The following is a 22,036-nucleotide window of genomic DNA, read 5'->3' on the forward strand; positions in this document are numbered from 1 at the left end:
TGGTGTAGTGTTAAGAGCAGTAGACTCATAATCTGGGGAACTGGGTTCGCATCGCCGCTCTTCCAAATGCAGCTGCTGGGTGACCTTGGGCTAGTCACACTTCTCTGAAGTCTCTTAGCCCCACTCACCTCACAGAGTGTTTGTTGTGGGGGAGGAAGGGAAAGGATAATGTTAGCCGCTTTGAGACTCCTTCGGGTAGTGATAAAAAGTGGGGTATCAAACTCTTCTTCTTCTTCTTCTTTTTACTGATGACCGAAAGAGCCCAGTGAAGCGTTAAGGCCTTGTCCACACTTCCATTTGTCCAGTGCTTAGAAAGCATGGGTCTGAGTGGTTTTCTGCTTGTTCTGCCACATTCCTAGGGGAAACCCATTCTTTAGTGCTGAATCGGAGCAAACAGCAACCTGCTGAAAACCCTATTCCATGGTCAAGAGCGAGTTTTCCCAGGGGAAAGTGGTGGGAGAAGGAGAAGTCTGGATGAGCGCTTTCACTGAAGATGACTGGGTGGGAAGCTTGTGTGGACAAGGCTTTTAAGACCAAAGCCTAGAACCACAGCACCACCAGACCAAGGCAGCCCACATGCAGGCAGAGGGGCAACATCAAACAAGTCATTTTCAAACCACAGATACTGAAGTTAGGATGAATCACAATTCCTGGTCTGGATGACAAGGTAAACTGTGGTCAATCAGGAGTGGAAGCCCCTGTGGAAAGGGGAGAGCGTGAGGATTGCTCATTTCTACATGCCCATGTCACACCGAACTGCAGTTTAGGGTGAAATGCAAACAGAGCCAATGTATCACAGATAGAGCAGGCATCACGAGTGTAGGGTGGGGGAAGAGTCTGAAACTCACAGAGTAAAGAAGGGCAGGAGAAAATGCTCAAGCCCTAAATCCATAAAACACCATCCAGCCTATCCCTAGCCTTTGCTGTCAACATTATTTATGGGTACTGCATATTCACCTGGTGCTCAGTGAATGTCTAACAGCAATGGTAGTAGCATGTCTATCAGAATTGTTTCACATTCCCTAATATGTTCAAACTGCCCATTTCGAATGCTAACGAACAGGAAAACAGCCGCTTTTTCCGTTATGAGTTTGCTTCCTTTTTTCTTTTTCTTTTAGCTGCATTGCTCACACACCCTTCCGTCAACAGGCACTTTCATTTGATTTCCAGGCTGCCTTGTGCTAGATGCCAGTAGCAGTAGGAAGTCCCTATTTATTCCTTTGGATATATATCTATTCAAACATTCAAAAAGCCAGTGTTTCCCCCTTCTACTCTGAGGGACGTTTTTGAACAACTTTAAAGCTGGCTCTAGTCAGATGTGTAGGGAGAGAGGGAATTGCACGCTTGAAATTCTCCCTTCAGCAGCTTCATCACCTCCTGATTTGCAGCACCATCAAAAAGGGGCGCTGAAACTAACCGAGTGACAGCTGCTCTGAGGAATGTTGAAAATAAATCGAATTTTCCTGTTTGACAACCCTCAACCCCTTACTTTTAGGAACTCTCCAAAATAAACTGAGCCTGGCATACCGATACTAAACATAGTCATAAGTGAAGGGCCGTGAGGCCTGACCAAAGTTGTTGACCTTTTTGGGGGGATTGAAGTTGTTAAGGGATGTTTTTTTAGGATTTTGCCCCAGGAAATGAACTGCCACAGGGGCCAGATTAAACGGCCCACCGGGCCAGATTAGGCCCCTGAAATGGACTTTGGACACGCCTGAATTAAGGTATAATAAAGGGCTGCCTTCTAAAAGGTGTCTTCTAAAAGTTATATAGTTGCTCAACTCCTTGACATCTGATGGGAGGACATTCCACAGGGTGGGTGCTACTGCCGAGAAGGCCCTCTGCCTGGTTCCCTGTAGCTTCTCTTCTCAGACTGAGGGAACCACCAGAAGGCATTCGGTGCTAGATCTTAATGTCCAGGCTGAACGATGGGGATGGAGACGCTCCTTCAGGTATACATTATGCTTGCTGGTAAGTTCGCATCCATACCATACATTTACAGGCACATTGCTTCCCCCAAAGAATCCTGAGAACTGTAGTTTATCCTTCAGAGAGCTACAATTCTGAGCGCTCTTAACAAGTTGCATTTTCCAGGCCCACTAGTTTAGATCCAGCCCTACTATTAGTCAGTGGGGTGAATACAGGATGCCAAGATCCCCTAGGATGTGCTCCAAGGGGAGCTGGCTTCAGGCACCAGGCCTGTTGGCAGTCCAACTCTGCTTTACAAAGATGTCTGCATACATGACATCAACCCTGCCATGTGGGAAGCCTTGCAGATGACCACAGTGCTTGGAGAGAGACAGTCAGGTTGTGTATTCACAGCAGTGACCAGAGGAGGAAGGGCCACTGGGAGGAGCACACAAAGAAGAAATGCCATGGTACACTTGCATCAGCACAGCTGGATACCTTCATCTGCCCCAGCTGCAACAAAACATGTCTCTCCCATATCAGTCTCTACAGCAGGCGCTGTAATCTTCGAACAGTTTGACTCCATCTCCTTCATTGTCTCCTGAGACAAAGAGATGCCGGCCATTTCTCACAGCACTCTCTGTCTTCTATCCAGGCAAGCAAGCCCAAGGGACAGACACAGACCTGGAATCCACATTTGCCCCTCATGTCTGAGGTGCCCAACCCCAAGTTTAGGCAACATTGATGGAAGCAACTGGTTTATTGTTAAATCTTGATTGTGTGGTGTGGCGGAATAGTGCCTGATGATGCTTCCAGTTCACCATGGGTTAATCTATCACTTCCATTATAGGCAGGTGTTCCCTGGGAGGCGGAGCTAGATGGCATTCTAAATGGCAGTTGGGAATTGGCAGTTGCGAGTTGGCAGTTGGGAGTAGAGTGTTAGAGAGAGATGCAGGAGCTGTGTTAACAAGTCTGTGTTATATGAAAAGAAGATATGTGCTTTTAAGAACCAGAGAAATTCATGTTTATAAGTTAAATAATAAAGTTAAATGTGCTTAAAGCTCACTGACTCAGCAGTGTCTCAGTACCTTCAGAGGTGTGGCAAAGAGGGGAGAACAAAGCTTTCCTGTGGAAGAGGAAACTGTTTGCTTTTTCTCCTGTCATACAAAGGGCTGGTTAGCGAAGCCAAAGGGAGCCACATAGTTGCCTAAGGGAGAGGCACATTGTAGCAGTAGGGGTCCATGGGAGGGACTTCCCACTGGTGGCAATAGGTTTCGAACGCAGTGCCTGAGGTACTCTGGAGACAAGTCCAGTTTGGACACTGGAGGTTTTTTCTCCTGTTTGTAGAGAAGCACAGGGAGAGCCTCTGTTGTTTACGCAGTGAGGGGTGGGAAACAGGGAATCCCTCACATGTGGTGCCATTATTTCAGCTGTTCTAAGGCAGTTGCTATCAGATCCCCTAAGCCAGGCATGTCAAACTTGCGGCCCTCCAGATGTTTTGGCCTACAACTCCCATAATCCCTAGCTAGCAGGACCAGTGGTTGGGGAAGATGGGAATTGTAGTCCAAAACATCTGGAGGGCCGCAGGTTTGACATGCCTGCCCTAAGCCCTCAGAACTCTTAACTCTTGAAGGCACAAGGGGATGGCTATGTATTACCGGTATTTCCTCTCTCTCGCTCTCTAGCTGGTGTGGCAGTCTTGCTAGCTCTGCGGCCATAGGGCATGAAACGAGCCGCCACGCAGCCACAAGCAGAAACAAGCTGCCAGCGTTATACTTAACCATCAGATATTTTCAATATACAGTATTCAACTGACTCTTGTTTTGCTTGATCAAATAGGAAAACTCCAGAGACATTTGGATGTTAAATCTTAGGAGGGCATCTTCAATACTGTGGCTTTTTTTTTTTTCATATTAGCACCTGGCCAGCGTTCTGTCAGTGTTCATTACACAAGCAGCCTCCGAGCCATTCAAAGCCTCTCACACTTCACTTTAACTGCTGTAGATTCTATGTTGGTTTGTGGAAGACTCTTAAAAAGCCATGGCCATTTAGCATGGCTTTGGGATTACAGAGCATTCTGCTTTGCACTAAATTTCAGGCACTGCCAGTATGCAGTTCAAGGTACCAGGTTTTATTTTAGCATAAACAGGAGACTCTAGGATGCTTGTTCATACTCATTTTTATTTTCATTTAAGAATTTTGGGGTTATATTACTGGATATTTCTGCTTTTATTCTCCTGTATTGCTCCCCATAGGATTCTTGGGCTTATGTAAAAAGATTGTGTCAAGTTCCCTTCTTCCAAGTAGCTGAGTTGAAAGAAACTAACTTAACAGAGGACAAGAATGTGCAGTGGTACCTCGGGTTAAGAACTTGATTTGTTCTAGAGGTCCGTTCTTAACATGAAACTGTTCTTAACCTGAGATACCACTTTAGCTAATGGGGCCTCCCACTGCCGCCGCGCTGCCAGAGCACGATTTCTGTTCTCATCCTGAAGCAAAGTTCTTAACTCAAGTTACTATTTCTGGGTTAGCGGAGCCTGTAACCTGAAGTGTCTGTAACCCGAAGCGTCTGTAACCCGAGGTACCACTGTACACTTAAGCAACCACTTCTTGACCAATATGAGATTAATTTAACATCAACTCCAAAATGGAATTTGGTTCTAAAACTCCTAAAATTGGTATTCTCAAATTTTCCTAAGCCTAGAGGTATGCTTACTCAGACCTAACATAAGAGACTTTTTTTTTTTTTGCAGCTAGTAGAAGCAATAATTCTATCATCTCTCAGTATAGCGGATATATCAAACATAGAGTACCTTTTCTATGCTCATTCAGTGGTAAGTTTTATAACTTGGAACATTACTAATAGAGTATATAGGGAAAAATTCAAACTTTTGGAAGTCGGCATAGAGGTAAATAGATATTTTGAAAACAAAATGCTTATGACCCTAGTCAGTAGAAAAATGAAACATCAACAAAAAGATAGCACAGGTGGAAATCTGATCATCTTGGAGAATCTGCATAGTTAACGACCAGTGTGACAGAGGAAAACAGCCCAGTCTAAACCAAGAAGTACAACATTCCAAAAATGAGTTTGACGATTCCCTTGCCTTCGATGAAAAGAGCCTTTAAAACTCTTCTTTTAGCCCTCCCTTACCAGTCACAGGCAGTGGGACGCGGGTGGTGCTGTGGGTTAAACCACAGAGCCTAGGGCTTGCCGATTGAAAGGTCGGTGGTTTGAATCCCCGCGATGGGGTGAGCTCCCATTGCTCGGTCCCAGCTCCTGCCAACCTAGCAATTTGAAAGCACGTCAAAGTGCAAGTAGATAAATAGGTATCGCTCCAGCAGGAAGGTAAACTGCATTTTTGTGTGCTGCTCTGGCTCGCCAGAAGCGGCTTTGTCATGCTGGCCACATGACCTGGAAGCTGTACACTGGCTCCCTTGGCCAATAATGCAAGATGAGTGCCGCAACCCCAGAGTCAGTCACGACTGGACCTAATGGTCAGGGGTTCCTTTACCAGTCACAGGAAGAAATCATCAGCAGAATGACTTCCTTACAAGAACCCTTATTCACCTTCAGCCTCCAGAGAAAGCCAATACAATCATGGATCAAATTATGGAAATAACGTCTAACCAACACAGAGCTAAACAAAGGGAAGAGGTGGGGAAACTCCCCCTATAAATAAAGATAATCAAATCAGTAAGGAACACCCTCCTATTAGGAAACTAATGCCTAAGGCAGGCATCCCCAAACTTTGGCCCTCCAGATATTAGGGACTACAATTCCCATCATCCCTGACCACTGGTCCTGTTAGCTAGGGATCATGGGAGTTGTAGGCCAAAACATCTGGAGGGCCACAGTTTGGGGATGCCTGGCCTAAGGGTAGCTGAAAGTTGGTTTGGTCCAGGCAACTGAGATGATGGAAGAGAGTTTCCAATCTCACCTAAATGGCTGTGGTGTGTGTGAAAGGATTGACATTTGCTCTGATTCAGCACTAAAGAGTGGGTTTTCCTGGGGAAGGCGGTGGGAGAAGCAGAAAACCGCTTGGACCCCGTGCTTTCTAGACATGGAGCAAATGGGCATGCGGATGAGCCCTCTGAAGCTTTCCGTTTTAGAAGAACAACAGAGAAATATTATGAGCCTTTAGAACAGCTCTGCCATACTTCATCAGCAACGTAAGATGAAGTATATCTCTCTCACACATGATGCTAATGTATTTTTCATTTCTTGTTTGTCACAGTTGTCAGAGCTGCAGCCAACATTACCCAGTAGGCAGCAGAAGAATAGCAAGAGTTCCTGACATATCTTACAAGACAGATACATGCCTCTGTAGGCAACGTTGGGGTTTTGATTGGGGGGGGGGTTTGCTGAAATAATATGAAATATTTGAATGGTACGCTGGCATAGGTAACAACCACTTCAGATATGCTAAAGCCTCCACATTATGGAATTTCTTCCAAGGCCTTCCAGGAAATTGGCCAACTACGAGGGAAGCATTAAGCTGTGAAAAATGGCAGTTAGCAAGCCAGGAAGAAATTGGGATCCACAAAAATGATTTTAATTCCTACTCAAGTGCAGCACAGAATATGTTTCAACTTTAAATTGCTTCCTTGGCTCCTACCAAAGGCAGACCTATGGAAACACAATTTTAAAGTGGACTGAACAAAAAGCAATTGCTGCTGGAAATTATCTGATACTGACTAATCCTGGCTTCATTATTTTGTGTTTTGTTTATTTGCTGAAATATCACCCTGCGCTTTCCTTCTCAATAATGGGATCTCCAAGGCTTGCGACAATTCGGTGTTTTTTTAAGAAACGGAAGATAAAAACCAGTTCATAATAAAACGGCATGAAATCAACAAAACAACAGCTTTAAGTACAACAGGAGGGGAAGTAAAATTCAAATCATGGCCAAATAAAACTTATCACACGGCACTAAAAAGGCATCATAGGCAGCCTCTCCTCTCCTCCTGGAGCAGAGCTCCAAAATCATAGTGGAGAAGACTCCTGGTTGATGGTGGGACGTGGATCAGAGGCAGTTCTTCAGTGATATATGCTCAAGTATTTCATTGTTTAGACCTGGGCTAGGGAATCTTGCTAGATACCAATTCTCATCAACCCCTGCTAGCACTGCCAACAAGCCAGGGATGGTGGTATTTGTAGAATGACCATTCTAGCTTTAGACATTACTCCTGCTTAGAGGACCACTAATGTCTCTGTTGCCCTGACTGAACCATGTTGGTAATTAAGATTTCTCTGATTTTTATTTTTACATCACAACCAGAGAAACCAATCTCTTCTGAAGTTCCGTGGAACTTTTCCCAACAACTCGGTTTCAAAACAAAACAAAACTCAACGGCATATTTTAATAAGAAGGTAAAATACGTCCAGAGAGAGAAAGCGAGAGAGTTCACTTTGACAAGCTGAAATGAAATAGCTCATTTTGGGCATATCGAAACATTCCATTTGGGGCTGACAGAGCAAAACAGCATAATGAAATCTCTTACTACTCTCTGCCCGCTGAAACAAAACATTCCCAGTCAATTCGGTTAATGAAACCTATCTTTCAAGCTAAGAATATGTTTCAGTGTCTGACAATCCCAACAACAAGCTGTGATCCAAGTGGCTTTGCTGTTGCCCAGCCTCCCCCCCTCAATATTATAAAAGTTTCATTTTCCTTGTATACAAGGATGGTGTTTGAAACTCTGAGCTGCTTATCATTGCAGATTTTTGCCATCATATTCATCTGACATAGAGGATTTATAGATGTGCTATTATTAGACTTTCAGAGTTTTGCAAAGCACTTACATATGTTATGTGCATCAGCTTTACAACAATCCTGGAAGGTATATTTGTCATGATTTATCCCCATATTGCATGTTGTGGAAAGGAGGAGGTGGACAGGCTTTCCTGAGAACACACTTGCAGAGCCGGCCCTATCCATAGACAGAGTGAGGCAGCTACCTTCAGTAGCAGATCTAGAATCGTGCAGGTAGCACGAGTTTTAATAGCTGCACATGCAGAAACAAGCTGAGATAGCTCTTACATGAACTCCACATAACCCGCCCTCAAGTCTTCTATCTAAAAGACAAATGGAAACTATATTGCTAAATTAGGCACAACTGCTGGAGAAGATAGGATTTGAACAGAGCACTGAAAAGGAGTTTATACTTCAAATGCCCAATTTCAGATCTATGCAAGGGGAAATTTTGTGCTATATTATCCAATGGTTAGCCTGACATTGACATGAAGATGGGTTCATTTTGTAGCATTTTACACCCCATTCATCCTGCCTCAGGTTTCCATTATAAATCCACGGCATTTTTGTTGAAATGTCTCGAGTCGCTCAGATATGTTTACTCACATTGCGGTGCTGGAATAGGTGGTGTGAACCAATCAAATCACACAACAGGCTGCAAAAGGACATGAGACAACACAACTTCGGTCTTTGGAAAACAGGTTTTCGCTGTTTTTCGAGCAGTTGGGTAATCGCGATGGACCTTCATGCATAATCTTATGACTCTCACTCCCCAGGAGCTCACAATAGCAATTCCTAAGAACTGCAGTTCTGGATGAAACTGAGGATTGAAGTCAGAGGCGCCAACTTCTGAGGGAGAATGGGGGGGCTGACATTGCTCCCGGCATTTATATTCTGAAGTGGTACAGTCCTAGAAGAGCTGTATCACATGCTTTTTCTGAACATGTAGAAAGGCCTCAGGGATAATTGATATTGGCAAACCAGAGCAGCGCACGGAAACACCATCCTGGCCACTCTACTGCTGACCAAAAGGTTGTCATTCTCCAGCAAAGGAATACCAAAAGGCAACCATAGCAGGAAATTGCTGAGCTAGAACTATTCCAGAAGCTAGAATGTATCTGATTAGGCTTGAATAGGAACTATGGGTGGTCTTCAACTAAGCTTTACTCAGAGTAAGACCATTTAATGGGCCTAAATTAGCCAAATTCATTATTATGTCTATTCTCTGAGTAAAACTTTGTGGAAGGCCACCAATTGGTTTCCTGATCCACAACACCGGCTAATTAACATAGTAAAACTGTGGTGATGGTATTACCAGCAATTTCTGTTGCTAAGGTCATCTCAAACATTACATTAAATTCTCAGTGACTCCACTTTTTTGTATTGCATTGTCATTCACCTCCCTTCCTCTTTGTGATCCCCCCTTGTATCGTCTGAACCTGCCAAGTGAAGATCACCATTTCTTGCATCTGAAGAAGTGGATTCAAGTCCACAAATCTTGTGCTACATTATATTTGTTAGTAAACCGTAAGGTGCTACAAGACTCTTAATTGTGTGTGTGTGTGTGTGTGTGTGTGTGTGTGTGTGTGGTTTCATATGGTGTACACACATTTGAGGAAGCACTTTTGAGGCTGTTTTCACCAAAAGGTGTTAAGATTTATATCAGCCTTCAATAATCCTTTAGGAAGCATCCTGTCTTTTGGACATGATGGGTACCCTAGGCAAAATGTAGAAAGTTGCCAGTCAAAGGCAACTATGGGGTTGCAGTGCTCATCTCGCTTTCAGGCAGAGGGAGCTGGCGTTTGTCTGCAAATAGTTTTCCGGGTCATGTAGCCAGCATGACTAAACTGCTTCTGGCGCAACAGAACACTGTGACGGAAACCAGAGCGTATGGAAACTCCATTTACCTTCCTGCCGCATCGGTTCCTATTTATCTACTTGCGCTGGCGTGCTTTTGAACTGCTAGAATGGCAGGAGATGGGACAGAGCAACAGGACCTCACTCCATCACAGGGATTAGAACCACCAACCTTCTGATTGGCAAGCCCAAGAGGCTCAGTGGTTTAGACCACAGCGCCACCAGTGTCCTGGTAGCCTGGGTATACAAGGCATGCTGTGGGGATTACACGAGGAAATTGTGCTGTCATGTGTGGGAATGACTGAGATCTGGTGCTGGCAAGCCACACCGATCTTTGAGAGTGTGGGCATTAGCACGGCAAACCGGCTAATGTCAGAATGGGAGACACGTGAAGAAGGACAGGTCAGAGGCTCAGGTCAGCAGGGCAACAGGTCACAACAGAGCTAGAAGGATCAAGGAGGATCTGGATGGAACTGGATGAATCAGGACAAACCAGATGGGTCAAGCCAAGGAGGGTAACACAATGGGAACTAGGAGGGGGTGTTTACAGAGTGACATGTGCTTGGAGCATGGACAGAGGGCATGGCAAAACAACACGTGGGCTATAGAGGATGTCTTAGGGAGTGACCGGGTGTGACATTACAGGAAACATCACCTTGTATGGGACTGCACTGCTGTAATTGGCTAGAAGTTACACTGTCGTTATAATGATTAACTGTCATCCTGAGCTTTCAATAAAAGGAAGCACTCGAGCTCTGCTCTTGGTCGCCTTCCCATTGAGTTCAACCTGCCTCGAGTCGTGTCGTCTTTGCCCCAGACAACAGCATGCAAGCAGGATTGGTTGGCTTTCTTCTGTTGCTGTGCTCACAAATTTCAACAACTCCTCACTACTGTAAATTTTCCAAAGCATTTTACCATTTAATTCCCTTCCACACATGTCTTGAGGGATTGTAAACATCCCCTGCATTGCATCCCTCTATTCCCATAGCATTAGAGGTTCCTTTGGGAATTGAGAATGAGATCTTGCATTACTTTAATAAGCCACTTGGTAGTTACAGAGAATGGAAAATAAGCTATGCGGAGGATGCCAATAGATGCTACGCAGCACCCACACAGTCACACAAATTAATCAGAACAGGAGAAACAAGGTCTAGAAAGACATCAGACACAGTACATAAAATAGAATTGTTAAACATGGCTCTAAAATTAAATCCCTTCAAAATTAAACTAAGGCGTATTTGACTTAAGGAACAAGACAGTAAAATGATTTGCTGCCTGACTAGCAGCCAATTCATTTCTTCCCACACAGTCTTCCCGATAGGCGGTACAAGGTAACACAACTTTTATTTACTCCTACCCGGAGGGAATCAAAGCAAAAACACAATGAACCAGACATCCCTCTCGATTGACCAGTTGTCGTAGCATGATTTATTTGAAATTCAGGAAGCAAACCCAGATGAGAGAATTGATAAATAAATAAGTTGCTGCTCTGATAGACAACCCCTAGTTTCATTGCTTCTCCATATATTTGATATGTTCTCCAACAACTGCAAGCTTAGTAAGGCAGAACTTACCTTCATGGAAGCCATGCTGATTCTTCTGCTGCAGAGCTTGTTCTTCTGTATCAGGTGTGAGGAACTTTGGCCCTCCAAATGTTGTGGAACTACAACTCCCACCACCCATAGCTACTGGCCAGGATTATTGAAACTGATTGGAGTACTGTATAGTTCAGCAACAACTGGAGGGCCAAAGGTTCCCCACTCATGCTCTATAGGCTTGATGAAATTCTGAGAACTGGTTTACCCAGAATAGATAGATGTTAAGCTAGGTAAAGGTAAAGGGACCCCTGACCATTAGGTCCAGTCGTGACCGACTCTGAGGTTGCACGCTCATCTCGCATTATTGGCTGAGGGAGCCGGCCTATAGCTTCCAGGTCATGTGGCCAGCATGACAAAGCCGCTTCTGGCAAACCAGAGCAGCACATGGAAATGCTGTTTACCTTCCCGCTGTAGCGGTTCCTATTTATCTACTTGCATTTTGACGTGCTTTCGAACTGCTAGGTTGGCAGGAGCTGGGACCAAGCAACGGGAGCTCACCCCGTCACAGGGATTCGAACCGCCGACCTTCTGATCAGCAAGCCCTAGGCTCAGTGGTTTAACCACAGCGCCACCTGGGTCCTAACCAGCATGTAATTTTATATTTGTGGTATGTAAGCTTTCATGAACATTTTTATCAAACTGAAAGGGTTGGGAAGAGGAGATTGGGAAGAGGAGGTGTTGTGTTCACTACACTAGGCTGCACTCTGTTGGTTTCTTTGAATAAAGGGTTAACTTCACTGACACTGGGTGTTTTATTTCTGACCTACTCTTGACTGTCTCCCTTCTTGAGCATTTACCTCGATTTGTTTGCACAAAGTTTGTAGGGATATCGATTATTTACTTAACATTCATTTTGGTTGGTTTGCAGGGAGGTTAGATTATGTTACATTCAGAAAATATTATTCCTCACTTTCCAGCACAGTTTTCTATCACATTCATTATTATGAAAGTGTTGGGGGGGGTTGGGGGGAGGGGATGTGTGCAAGAGATCCAAATGAACTTTAATTTCACAATCTGAATTGTGCCAGAAAGTGATTGTTGCTATTTTGGAGTGCAATTCTGGAAGTGTCCCTGGTCTCTCAGATATGGAAACCAATAGGAAAGTTAGCTATTCAATGCTCAATGTGAGAATGAGGATGAGAAAAAGGCAGTAATAATGTTGATATTAAATATATGTGAACCAGTAATATATTTCAAGGCATACAGCAAATTAAGTCAGGCAATAGTCACTGAATGCCACAAATAAATAAATTCTCTAGGGTTCTCTGAAAGGCTATAATCATAGTGGCGTGAATTAAAAGCAAAGAAAAATAAATTTCAGGTAAGAAGTTCAAAGGGACAAGGATTGTGATTCATAATTTGCTACACTGACATGTAGCTCCAATTATGGAGTGAATGTATTATGTTCAGCTCATTAAGCATTGCAGACAAACGATGAGATGTGGAGCTTTATAGACTTGTTGCAAGATATTATTGTGAATAAGTCTGTATCTGTTCTAGTGTTGGCTGGAATTAGCAGATTCCCAGGACTGATGGACAAAGACAGGGAAACAAATTTGAGCAAGTCTTATGGAGAATTTTACAAAACGAAACAAAAAAACAAGTTAGTTCCAATTGCAAAGACTGAAAACTGATTTTATGTCAGCTGAAGAAAGGAATGGTAACATAAGGCAATACTGATCCTTTCAAAAGTATCAAAATGCAAGTTATAATACAGTCATACCTTGGTTTAAGTACGCTTCGGTTTGAGTACTTTCAGTTTAAGTACTCCGCGAACCTGTCTGGAACGGATTAATCCACTTTCCATTACTTTCAATGGGAAAGTTTGCTTCAGGTTAAGTACGGACTTCCAGAACCAATTACACTCATACTTCGGGTTAAGTACGCTTCAGGTTGAGTACTCCGCAGACCCGTCTGGAATGGATTAATCCACTTTCCATTACTTTCAATTGAAAAGTTCGCTTCAAGTTAAGTACGCTTCAGTTTAAGTACTCCATGGACCGTCTGGAATGGATTAATCCACTTTCCATTACTTTCAATGGGAAAGTTCACTTCAGGTTAAGTTCGCTTCAGGCTAAGTACAGACTTCTGGAACCAATTGTGTACTTTAACCGAACGACTGTAATTTAATTGCTGTAAAGGAATAAGGATTTTGTAGTGCAATCCTAACCTCCTGAGAAGGGGCTCCATCATGCCCAGGTGGGCCAGGTGGACCTTTTGGTTTGCCAAGACCCTCTTTCTACTAGAAGAAGAGAAAGGAAAACATAAGGCTTCAAGGTGGATTTTGATGCATGGTTAATTCTTCAAAAAATATGCTCATATGCTCTCTCAAACCACTATTTGCTGCTGCTAGATGGTGTTATATAAAAATGGGAGGGAGGGGGGGTTAGGAACCCTCCTTTGCAAATGCAACATTATTAATAGATTGTGCAGATGTAGAAGATTGAAAATGTCAACGAATCGATTTCCTGTTTTTCACATTAAAGCTTTGGGGGCCGGCATATCTCTTCTTGCCTAGTTGGAATTGGGAAGCTTGATTCCTAATGCTACATTATTTACAGAGCATGATCCAGAAGGCAAAACAAACTGTCAATAACTTATTAACGAAATTTGCAGCCACAGGCAAACACTGATAGAGGGCTCCTAAAGAGCAAGTCATCAAACGCATTGCTAAGGTGAGCCAGGCACAGATATTGAGAGTTAAGGTATTTAGGAACACCTACACTCAGGAAAAAATAAATAAATTATTGTTTACGAGCTCGGGCCAGATAGAATGTGCCCACTCTGAAAGCCATTTTCTTCTAGGGCCTGATACAGAAATTTAGAAAGCCATGCAAAGATCCAAATTTTGAAAGTAAGGAATAGCTTCAGGCTAGTAGACACAATCACCTAGTCAAAGAGCATTTCCACATAAGAAGAGTCTGTTGCATCAGGCCGATGGTCCACCTTGTCTAGATTCCCATTCTGATAGGTAGCATCCACATGGGAATGGGAAGCCTGCAAGCAGGAGCTGAGAGTTACAGCCCTCTCCCCGCTTGTGATCCCCAGCAACTGGACCTTCAGGAGAATCCCTTTCGTTTATTATTGCGGATGAAAAGGTAGAACTTACATGGGTGTTTATTCTTTCGTTGGCAATAAACTAAGGGTCTTTACTCTCATAGCCTGGCAGTCAATCCACACAGCTCATTGCAGAGCAAATCTTAACCAGCAGTATCCCATCTACCCCTGACGTGTTTGTAGCAACAAAGGCTCAGAAAAATGTGCTGAATGGGAATGCACATTAATAAAGTGGAATTCTCCTGGGGGATTTTGATGCATCTTTGCTTAATGTTGCTATTACTGATCACACATTAAATCATGTTAGGGAGGGAAACACCCCTTTAAAGTTATTTAAGGTTCACTTTGCTTCAATGATTTCAATTTAAAAATTAGCATTTTTAACATGCACCGTCAACTAAACATCCCATTTCTTATGTAAGGGAGACACAGCATAATCTATATTCTACTGCCCTCTGGCTGAAAAGAAGCATGCTGCCAAAAGACCATAAATATTCAGTGCATGTCAATGCAACTTTACTGAAGTCTAGAACTGTTGTGTTGCTGTTCTTTCAATTTATGTTTGCGGAAGTAAATCTGGGATACAGCAAGATGGACTCTCCAAAAAAAAACGGAGAGAATTTGGGCCTGCTGCTGGCCTTGTTTCGGGTCTTATGCATGCCTACTCATAAGCAAATTCCATTGAATTCCATTGAACTTACTCACAGGTAAGTGTAGGATTGTAGCCCTAGTTTTCTAAAATCCAGGAAAGTGACTGAGTGCCTTTTGGGATATCCAGAGCCCATTTCCAATAATGGTAGGATGTGTTTTTTTCCCTTAAGGGTCAACGGCAAACGGTTTTCTGAGCATGTGAATACTATTTACCTCCCAATAAGCAACTTTAAAATAAATAAATAAATATGCATGCACAGAGTGCCCCCTCCCAAATTTCCATTTTTTTCTAAATTAAAAGTACATTTTATAGACTTTAATAAAATAACAAAAACATGGGCAAACAATTTTTTTTTCCTGGACTTCTGTCTTTCTGTTCCGGAACTGGATAGAGAGATTAAATTCTGGTAAGGCCAGTAAACTTTTGGCAATGAGCCGAGTCAGTCTGGGACAATTCCAACAAGGGTTTTGTCAAAAATAACAATGTATCAGGTATTACTAGTTAGTTAAAAGTGACATCTCTCTTTGTACTCTCAAAAAGCAGCCTCTAATTCTGGACAGGGAAGCAGCTGAATTGGCTGAGGAGGTGGGGGAATTCTTGTCCTTATATAGATACTGTGAATACATAAGTTTTAAAATTATTTTTCGTTTGGTTCTGGATCCAAAGGTTGGTTCCCTCAGGTTGTTAAAAATCATTAAAAAAAACCTTTAGAAATCAAAAGCAATTTTGGAACAGTAAGCATTAAACATACACCACTGGTGACAGGTAGATACTGTGCAATAAATTGCCCTTAAAGATGATGAAAGCTCAGCCAGCCGACAGAAATCCCTTTTGAAAGAGGAAGCTGTTCCGAGCCTTCATGCAGGACTGCAGAGCGAGGAACAGGACAAATGGGACGTTTAGCTGAAGGTGCGCATTAGAATGCTAGTTTTGAAAGTGAAATTGTTGAAGCAAAGTGAGCTTAAATAACTTTAAAGATGCCTTCCTTCCGTGATAGGACTGTGGTGAGACTGTGGAGCTGCAGCTAAAAATGCCTAGCTCATTGTCACAACCAGCCAAAGCTCTGATAGTCAAAGAAATTTGAGGAGGGGGTTAGCAAGTCTGCAACTGATATGCATATTGAATTCTGCTCATCCACCAGCTTTCACATTCCTTGAATGTTCTGATGCAATTTTTAGTTCAAGGAAATGGTGGCATTGTCTATCCCCCCCCCCCATCCTTATTATATCCTTGTTCTAAAGGTCATGCCCTTGCAACTTTCCTTCACACACCCTTTTGTGTTTTCCACTTTCCCTTTCCCCTTTCTGAAGCTGGCATTTCAGCATGATGAGAATATACGATTATGACATCAGCCTGCAACAAGATGGCATTAAGAGAGAGAGAGAGAGAGAGAGAGAGAGAGAGAGAGAGAGAGAGAGAGAGAGAGAGAGAGAGAGAGATTTCCAAATTTTTAACAATAATACAACATCTTATAACATATTTTAGTTTTTAGGTCTGCCGAGCTATTCACTTCCCTCCATCCGTCTTCATATTTTCTAAGACTTATCTTAAATCCACACATTTATATCATCACAATTCTACATTTTTCTAAATTATTCCAATTTTTTAAAATACAGGTAGAATATTTCTTCTTGTAAACATTGCGAGCTTTATCTCAATCCTGCTAGCGTTTTTAATTGTATACACTTATTTTCTATATAATAAATAAATTTACTCCAATCTCTCTGGAACACTTGGTCACACTGGTGTCGGATTTTCCCTGTCAGTTTTGCCAGTTCCGCATAGTCCATCATCTTCACCTGCCAATCTTGTATCATCAGTATTTCTTCTTGTTTCCATTTTTGGGCAATTAATGTTCTTGCTGCCGTAATGGCATACATAAATAGTTTCTGATCTGATCTAGATATTTCATCTCCTACCATTCCCAACAGGAATGCTTCGGGTATCATCTTTAACTCATGATATATATTCTCCCAAAATGCTTTAACTTTATCACAGGTCCACCACAAATGGTAAAAAATCTCCTTTTTTATTACAGTGGTACCTCGGTTTATGAACACAATTGGTTCCGGAAGTCTGTACTTAACCTGAAGCGAACTTTCCCATTGAAAGTAAAGGAAAGTGGATTAATCCATTCCAGAATGGTCCGCGGAGTACTTAAACTGAAGCATACTTAACCCGAAGCAAACTTTCCCATTGAAAGTAATGGGAAGTGGATTAATCCGTTCCAGATGGTCCATGGAGTACTTAACCTGAAGCGAACTTTCCCATTGACAGTAATGGAAAGTGGATTAATCCGTTCCAGACAGGACTGCGGAGTACTTAAACTGAAAGTACTCAAACCGAAGCATACTTAAACCGAGGTATGACTGTACATTTCCAACATTTTCTAATTTTCATTCTATTCATGTTAGCTAATTTAGTCGAACATGAGTTTGACCAAACTGCGGGAAGCATTGGAAGACAGGAGTGCCTGGTGTGCTCTGGTCCATGGGGTCACGAAGAGTCGGACACGACTAAACGACTAAACAACAACAACAACCACCTGTACATCATTTTCATTATATTTTCTTTTAAAGCCATACATGCAGTGAACTTAATTCCAACATTCCATAGAAGATGGCATTAATCTTGCTTCAGTTATAACAAAGATGGAGGTGGTCTTGCTTTGGTTACAACAAGTATGTGTATCTCACAATGAGGACGGGTCAAAGTAACAGAAATTATAAATAAGGCTTTCAAAGAGAACAATGGTGTGACTTTCAGGATGTAGATAACAATGTTCTTAAGAGTAAAATACAGAAAGGGAGGAACTGATTTGCTGTTTTAAGTTTTCCAGCAGCCAGCTGGAGCAAAGACAACAACATGAATTATTGCAGACCTGATGGAAAGTAGAGTCCAACAAAACCCACAGGGGTACAGATTCCTCACCCCTGCTCAATTCCCAGCATGCATGAACCAACCTGAATATGATGCCTACAGAGTCTCCCCCTCCCCTGGAAATTTTAAGCATCCTTCTCATACATTTCCTTTATGAAAGCTCCTTCTCGTCCTTTCATTTTCTCTCTTCCAAATGCTTTTGCATCTGTGGCTGCTTCCAAGAACGTTAGCAAGCACCCACAGGAAAGAAAAATAAAGATTCGTTATGCATTCCTGCAGGGCTTATTTTGTAACCACGAGCCTTTTGTTAAAGAAACTCATTCCAACAAATCTGTTCATGTTCCACAACTCTGATTTGCAATATTATGCAGGGTCATTGAAGAGCAGAGCCTGACAAAGATATTTTTTACATCAACCAAATCCAGACAGATTCTACAGATCTCTCTCCTTATCTACTGCTTATCATGATGTTATAAAGAGAATGCCAAGCAGGCAAGTTAAACCCAAGGCCTCAGTTCATTCGACCAACAGTACATAGCATTTATATATAACACTTTTTAAAAATGTATAATGGCAAAGAATAAGGAGTCCCTGCTTCCTAAGAGATGTTCAAAGTGCTGCACATTTATAGATACAGGCTAATGATCATTGTAAACAATAAACAGAATTAAGTGGCTAAGCAGGAACTAAAGAGGTGATAGAATAAGTAAATAGATATTATGTTAGTTGTTGTATTGAATTGCACAGCATTTCAGAGATGGCTTAGCAATGAAATTTAAGTGAATTGTACTAATTTTGTTAATTTGTAGCGGTGTTGGCAAAATGTAGTCATAGTTTTGGAACTTTCTACTCTTTGGGAACGACTGGTGTCCAATATTTTCTCAGTTTCCATTGCTGGTCCCATTGATCCATTAGTTCAGGTCTCATTCAGACTACCTTTTGTTCTGCATTTTTCAGGTGCACACCCACATTTTGAAGCTCTGGTTGCCGTTTGCTCCAATTCAGCACTAAAATGTGAGTTTAACCAGGGAAAGCACCAGGATGGGGAAAAGAACTGCCCAGACACAGAGCTTTGAAGCCCAGACCTGTGTTTAGAAACGTGGCACAAATAGTAAGTCTAGATGAACACTTTGTGCCACTGTGGCCACCTGAGCTTCAGGTGATGGCAAATGGACCCAGACGAACCCCCAAGCTACGTACCTGCTCCTTCAGAGGGAGTATAACCCCAGCATGAACAGGAAAATCTGAAAAGGGATTCACCCTCTCTACCTCATTGGATCATGTTTCAGATGGCTTGTTTCTCAGGACTAAACTTACAGCTTTAGATTCTATTGCTGAGGAGATCTTTGCCTTCAGACTTGATGAAGGAAAGCGAGCTCCTCTTTCCAATTTTTAAACTTAATTTAGCTCTGAACAAGGGATTTCGTGTTATGATGCTCTTCATCCTTCATAATGCAGCATTCTAGTGCCGTGATAAATACTTTAATGTGTAGGAGTAACTTGGAATATAAGACCCAAAGCACAAACTAGGCAAGCCTATTAGATTGCCGTGGAATGGCTTTATTATCCTAAATTCCTTTGAAGCCAATAATTTTGGAGGACTAATAGGCATTTCCTCCTCTTCCCTACTTAAGGATCTCCTTTTTCTGTCTGCAATTAGCAAAACTACGGCAGCTCCTGCAGCATGTACATCCACACACATATATGCAAATGCCGGAAGTCATCAATCCAATTAGGCCGTGGGCTTGCTTGTTTAAAACAAGGATGTGTTTCCAGGGCTGTAAATGAAAGAAGTTCCTAGATTTTGTTTCCTATTACCGTAATCATACAGCCTCTGATCTGTCACAGTGGCTTCCCATTCTTATTATCTTATTCTAAAGGATCAACAGGCAAAGATACAGATTATGTTGCAGCCAAAGATTTGCAGCAGATAAGGCTGAATTGCGGTGCAGCCTTTTAACAGAAGCAAAGTCAGTTTCCAGTTCTGTGGTTCTTTTCTGAAACCCGGATAAATAAGCATCACATAAACCCAGTGAAAAGCATCTGTTGACTAGGGGCTGCACATCTGCTTGCTCCACTCACAAACCCCCTTGCCATTCACCCCATATTAACCATCTTCTTTTTAAAAAAATAGTTCTTATTAATTTTTACTATTTTACATTCAACACAATCACCCGACTGTATTTTAGACACCATCTTAGACATAGGGTTGTGTCTAATTCTCTGCCATCAGAGTTATAGCCCCCAGCTTCCCCTTATACAATACTACATTGGAGAAGCTGTCTTATTTAATCCCTGCAAGTCAGTTGAAAAAAAGAAGAAGAAGCATAGAGCTTGTGCACCATTGTGGCTTATTCCCGATTCATAGTTCCTGATTCAAATCCTTCTCCTACTTTGAACTTTGTGGATGCAACGAAACCACGGTCACCAAAGAAGCTACAATTTTGAATAAGGACACAGCTTTGTATCCAGTCTAACGAAGACATCATCTGGAGCGAAAGAAACTGATACAATACACATGAAACAGATTCATATTCACGTACAAAGCGCAGGCTAAGATTTAATCAGGGAAGACAGCAACTAATGATAATGATGTGCAAATAGACAACTGTGAATATTTGAATAGGTCAATCATTTACATTATAATTTGTATTTGGCAAAGCTAAAAACTAATTTGAATGTGCACAATGAACATTTCTACTGTTTCTTATAAGCAGAAAAGAAGGAGCAGAGTAAATTGGACTGTTGTTCATAGTTGGCAGTATGAGTAGCCCAAAAATTCTTTCCTGTAAAATGGTTTGGATTGTTTCTCTATGAATAAAGTGTAATGAGTGGAATAATATCCATTATTTAATAGGTACCAACTGGTGCCCAGATTTTGGACCAAAGCACAGCCAACCCATAGTTCCACAACCCATACAACCTACAACAGCCTTCATTTTAAAAGAAAACAAAACAATAATTAGAAAAGGATCTAAAGTACTTTAGTGATATTTAACATATTTGTATCTCACCTTATCCATAACATTATTTCAAGATGGCTTTTATAATTTTAACAATAAAAAATAAACATTCTTAAAATCAATAATAAAATGAGAACATGCAAAAGCTTTTTAGTAGGAGCATAAAACTGAATCTACTTAAAAGCAGCTTCAAAATAAAACCATAATATTCGGAATTTTAAAGGCCTGGATAAAACTCCTGGTCGCTAGAACACATAAAGAGAGGTACAAGGTAAATGGTGTGTTTAAAATAGATAAGAAAAATGGATTTAGTATAGAAATTTCAAGGTTTGAAAAGGGATTATTGGAAAATAATATGAAGTTACATTCTAAAATGTATAAATTGTTGCTGGAGTGGTTGTTTGTCCATGCTAAGGACAAAGAAGTCAAATTAGTAATGATAATCTGGGCACAAGACATTGGGCACAATATTCAATCTGCATCTTGGAAAAAATTATGGACTTAAAATTTACAGCGTGCTGTACGTTGAAGGAAAACTATATGAAAAATGATGTGTTGGTGGTATTTAACACCTGTAAAACTAGCAAAAATGTATAGAACTGCTTCCAATGTTTGCTGGAAATGTAAGGAGAAAGAAGGCACATTCTACCATATGTGGTGGACGTGCAAGATAACTAAAGCATGCTGGGAAATGATTTACAATGAGTTGAAAAAAATGTTTAAAATAACATTTGTGGGGGAAAACAGAGGCATTTTTTGTTAGGGATTTTAGGTACAGAGATTCAGAGGGAGCAGAAACGACTATTCATGTATACGATGACAGCAGTGGGCCCAGAAATGGAAAGAAGACAAACTTCCAACCATGGCTGGTGAAGATGATGGACCATGCCGAAATGGCAAAACTGACTGGGAAAATCAGAAACAGGAAGAGAAGGATTTTAAGAAGGAATGGGAAAAATTTACAATGTACTTAAGAGAACACTGTAAAGAACTAAAAACTTTGGCAGGATTTGAATAATGATTGTAATGTATGAAAAACTATGGAAAATGAACTATTATTCATTTTTTACAAATTAGAGAAAATAAGATAAGCAGATTTAAAAAAGATTGATCATGGTAACCCTGGAAGGGTGGAGGGAAGTCAAGGGATTCAGAGAATCCTAAATGAAGAGGTGAATGATCTGTCTGAATTATTATTTTTTAAAATGGTGGTGGGTTTGTTTGTCTGTATGAGTTGTTGTGGACTATGTTGTAAATAATAATAATAATAATAATAATAATAATAATAATAATAATTCTGATCTGTCTGAATTTAGAATTGTTATGTAAAACTTAATTTAAAAAATAATTTAAAAAGGGGGGAGG

This window comes from Zootoca vivipara, chromosome 8, assembly GCF_965207765.1.
Source record: "Zootoca vivipara chromosome 8, rZooViv2.hap1.1, whole genome shotgun sequence".
Taxonomy (NCBI): Eukaryota; Metazoa; Chordata; class Lepidosauria; order Squamata; family Lacertidae; genus Zootoca; species Zootoca vivipara.